Raw genomic sequence first — 4,626 nt, 5'->3', positions numbered from 1 at the left:
CATTCACCACAACACAGGCACTAGTCCCCTCCACGAGGAAGTCTACACAACCCACTGAACCAACCTTAGCCACTGGAGACAGACATCAAAAACAGCGGAAACTACGAACATGCAGCCAGCAAAAAGGAGACCCCAGACACAGTAAGATAAGCAAAATGAGAAGACAGAAAAACACACAGCAGATTAAGGAGCAAGATAAAACTGCAACAGAACTAACAAATGAAGAGGAAATAGGCAGTCTACCTGAAAAAGAATTCAGAAAAATGATAGTAAGGATGATCCAAAATCTTGGAAATAGAATGGACAAAATGCAAGAAACAGTTAACAAACAAGGACTTAGAGGAAATAAAGATGAAACAAGCAACGATGAACAACACAATAAATGCAATTAAAAGTACTCTAAATGGGATCAATAGCAGAATAACTGAGGCAGAAGAACGGATAAGTGACCTGGAAGATAAAATAGTGGAAATAACTACTGCAGAGCAGAATAAAGAAAAAAGAATGAAAAGAACTGAGGACACTCTCAGAGACCCCTGGGACAATATTAAATGTGCCAACATTCAAATTATAGGGGCTCCAGAAGAAGAAGAGAAAAAGAAAGGGACTGAGAAAATATTTGAAGAGATTATAGTTGAAAACTTCCCTAATATGGGAAAGGAAATAGTTAATCAAGTCCAGGAAGCACAGAGAGTCCCATACAGGATAAATACAAGGAGAAATACGCCAAGACACATATTAATCAAACTGTCAAAAATTAAATACAAAGAAAGCATATTAAAAGCAGCAAGGGAAAAACAACAAATAACACACAAGGGAATCCCCATAAGGTTAACAGCTGATCTCTCAGCAGAAACCCTACAAGCCAGAAGGGAGTGGCAGGACATACTGAAAGTGATGAAGGAGAATAGCCTGCAACCAAGACTACTCTACCCAGCAAGGATCTCATTCAGATTTGATGGAGAAATTAAAACCTTTACAGACAAGCAAAAGCTGAGAGAGTTCAGCACCACCAAACCAGCTTTACAACAAATGCTAAAGGAACTTCTCTAGACAAGAAACACAAGAGAAGGAAAAGACCTATAATAACGAACCCAAAACAATTTAGAAAATGGGAATAGGAACATACATATCGATAATTACCTTAAATGTAAATGGACTAAATGCTCCCACCAAAAGACACAGATTGGCTGAATGGATACAAAAACAAGACCCTTATATATGCTGTCTACAAGAGACCCACCTCAGACCTAGAGACACATACAGACTGAAAGTAAGGGGATGGAAAAAGATATTCCATGCAAATGGAAACCAAAAGAAAGCTGGAGTAGCAACAATTCTCATGTCAGACAAAATATACTTTAAAATAAAGACTATTAGAAGAGACAAAGGACACTACACAATGATCAAGGGATCGATCCAAGAAGAAGATATAACAATTGTATATATTTATGCACCCAACATAGGAGTACCTCAATAAATAAGGCAAATACTAACAGTCATAAAAGGTGAAATCAACAGTAACACTTTCATAGTAGGGGACTTTAACACCCCACTTTCACCTATGGACAGATCATCCAAAATGAAAATAAATAAGGAAACACAAGCTTTAAATGATACATTAAACAAGAGGGACTTAATTGATATTTATAGGACACTCCATCCAAAAACAACAGAATACACATTTTTCTCAAGTGCTCATGGAACATTCTCCAGGATAGATCATACCTTGGGTCACAAATCAAGCCTTGGTAAATTTAAGAAAATTGAAATTGTATCAAGTATCTTTTCCGACCACAACACCATGAGACTAGATATCAATTACAGGAAAAGATCTGTAAAAAATACAAACACAGGGAGGCTAAACAATACACTACTTAATAATGAAGCAATCAGTAAAGAAATCAAAGAGGAAATAAAAAATACCAAGAAACATATGACAATGGAGACACAATGACTCTAAACCTATGGGATGCAGTAAAAGCAGTTCTAAGGGGGAAGTTTATAGCATACAAGCCCACCTTAAGAAGCAGGAAACATCTCGAATATACGACCTAACCTTGCACCTCAAGCAATTAGAGAATGAAGTACAAAAATACCCCAAAGCTAGCAGAAGGTACACATATATATGGAATTTAAGAAAAAAATGTCATGAAGAACCTAGGGGTAAGACAGGAATAAAGACACAGACCTACTGGAGAACGGACTTGAGGATATGGGGAGGGGGAAGGGTGAGCTGTGACAGGGCGAGAGAGAGTCATGGACATATATATACTAACAAACGTAAGGTAGATAGCTAGTGGGAAGCAGTCACATGGTGCAGGGATATTGGCTCGGTGCTTTGTGATCACCTGGAGGGGTGGGATAGGGAGGGTGGGAGGGAGGGAGACGCAAGAGGGAAGAGATATGGGAACATATGTATATGTATAACTGATTCACTTTGTTATAAAGCAGAAACTAACACCATTGTAAAGCAAGTATATCTCAATAAAGATGTTAAAAACAAACAAAAAAAACACCTCGTCCTTGTAGGGACTTCTACCTTCTCCTTGGTTTCCTTTCCCCTGGGCTACCACACAGGCCTAAGTTGGTGGTCATCTAACTGGGTTGTCAGCCCACGGTTCTACATGAGATTTGATGAGACCCAGCTTCTCGATGAGTTATCTTGAAAATGAACTTGGAAATTTTAACTGGACAGGTGGGAGGAATAGGCACCAGAAGGAAATATAGGGTTACCCAGAATGGCAGAAACGGTTCTGCCAGAAGTGGAAAGAGAGAGGAGACCTTTAACAAACAACAAATATTTATTGAGTGCCTATTATGTACCAGGCACTGTTCTAGAACCTCTACCCACCTCCCAAAAAAAGAAAAAAAATGAGTCAGAAAATGCAAATTCTGAGGGAGAGGAAAGGGATGATTGAGGAAGAAGGCTGAAGGGACTGAGAAGCCTTAGGTGATGGGATTTGGCCTTAGGCCTCCTCGTCAGCCTCCTCACCAAAAATCTCTTCTGCTGTGGCACCTTGCTACTGGTGGTATTCAGAGATGAGGTCTTTCATGTTGCTCTCAGCCTCGGTGAAATCCATCTCGTCCCTGCCCTCACCTGTGTACAGTGGAGGAAGGCGTTCCAGCAGAACATGGCAGAGAGCTTTACTCAGGTGAGCTTGAACAACTCCGGTATGACCGTGCTCTTTCCAATGAAAGTGACCACAATCTTGAGGCCACAGATTGGGATGTTGCAGACAGCTGTCTTGACGTTGCTGGGGATTGATTCCAGGAAGTAACTGCTGCTCTTGTTCTGCACGTTGAGCTTCTGCTCATCCACCTCCTTCATGGACATTCACCCACAGAAAACAGGAGCCAAGGTGAGGTACGAGCCATGGTGGGGGTCACAGCCAGCCGTTGTGTTCTTAGCATAGAAGATCTGCTGGGTGAGCTTGGGCACAGTGAATGTCCGATACTGCTGGCTTCCACCTCTGGTTAGAGGGGAAAAATCAGGCATGAAGAAGTGAAGACATGAGAAGGACACAACGTTGACTGCCAGCTTGCAGAGGTCAGCAATGAGCTGGCTAAGGAAGTGGAGGCAGGTGGTGACACCACTCTTGGTGGCCAGGATGAGATGGTTCAGGTCCCCTTAGGTTGGTGTGGTCAGCTTGAGGGTGTGGAATCAGATGTTGTAAAGGGCCTGGTTGTGGATGCAGTAGGTCTCATCAGTGTTCTCCACCAGCTGATGGACGGTGAGGGTGGCATTATAGGGCTCAGCTACAGATTCGGACACTTTGGGTGAGGGCACTACACTGAAGACTTCATGATGCCATTGGGATACTCTTCACATGTCTTGCTGATGAGCAAGGTGCCCATTCCAGAATCTGTGCCCCTACCAGTGAGTGGGTCAGCTGGAAACCCTAAAGGCAGTCACAGCTCTCTGCCTCCTTCAGAACCACATCCACGACTTAACCAGCTCAGCACCGTCTGTGTAGTGGTCCTTGGCCCAATTGTTGCCTGCCCCAGACTGACCAAAAACAAAGTTGTCTGGTCTGAAGATCTGACCAAAAGGACCTAAGCGAATAGAGTCCATGTTCCCAAGTTCTAGATCAACCAAGATGGCACGAGGAACATATTTGTCACCTGTGGCTTCATTGTAGTTCATGGAGATGCAGTCTAACTGCAGGTCTCTATCCCCATGATAGGTGTCAATGGGGTCTATGCCATGTTCATCACTTATCACCTCCCAGAATTTGGCACCAATTAGGTTGCCACACTGACAGGCCAGGATGTGCACAATTTCCCTCATTGTTAAAATTTATTCTATTTTTTTGCTTGCCTCAAGGTGTGGATGGGGCAAGAAAATGATATGTAATTAGTTTTTCTCTGCTGCTGGTCACAGGCTGGAAGGATTGAATGGGCCCCGGAGGTTGGAGAAGCAAGATACAAATGCGGCATCAGGAAGGTTCTGAGAGAGGATTCTTCTTTCTAATACCACAATTTACTACCTATAAGAAATGTAATTCCATTTTCTAGAAATATATTTTATTATTGAAATTATTTTCACAGTTTAAAATGTGTTATATATTTTGAAATAGTGTCTATAAATTTCCTATCTTTAAAAATTCTTGCTATTGATGTCAC

General features: G+C 41.9%; 1 pseudogene; it reads right to left on the bottom strand.

The window, feature by feature from the left end:
* Nucleotides 1–2,969: 2,969 nt before the first annotated feature.
* Nucleotides 2,970–4,291, bottom strand: LOC112414651 (tubulin beta-7 chain pseudogene; annotated as a pseudogene).
* Nucleotides 4,292–4,626: the final 335 nt, after the last annotated feature.

This window comes from Neophocaena asiaeorientalis, unplaced genomic scaffold (assembly GCF_003031525.2).
Source record: "Neophocaena asiaeorientalis asiaeorientalis breed wild unplaced genomic scaffold, Neophocaena_asiaeorientalis_V1.1 scaffold127, whole genome shotgun sequence".
NCBI classification, from domain to species: Eukaryota; Metazoa; Chordata; class Mammalia; order Artiodactyla; family Phocoenidae; genus Neophocaena; species Neophocaena asiaeorientalis.
This window is presented reverse-complemented; position numbering and strand designations above follow the sequence as displayed.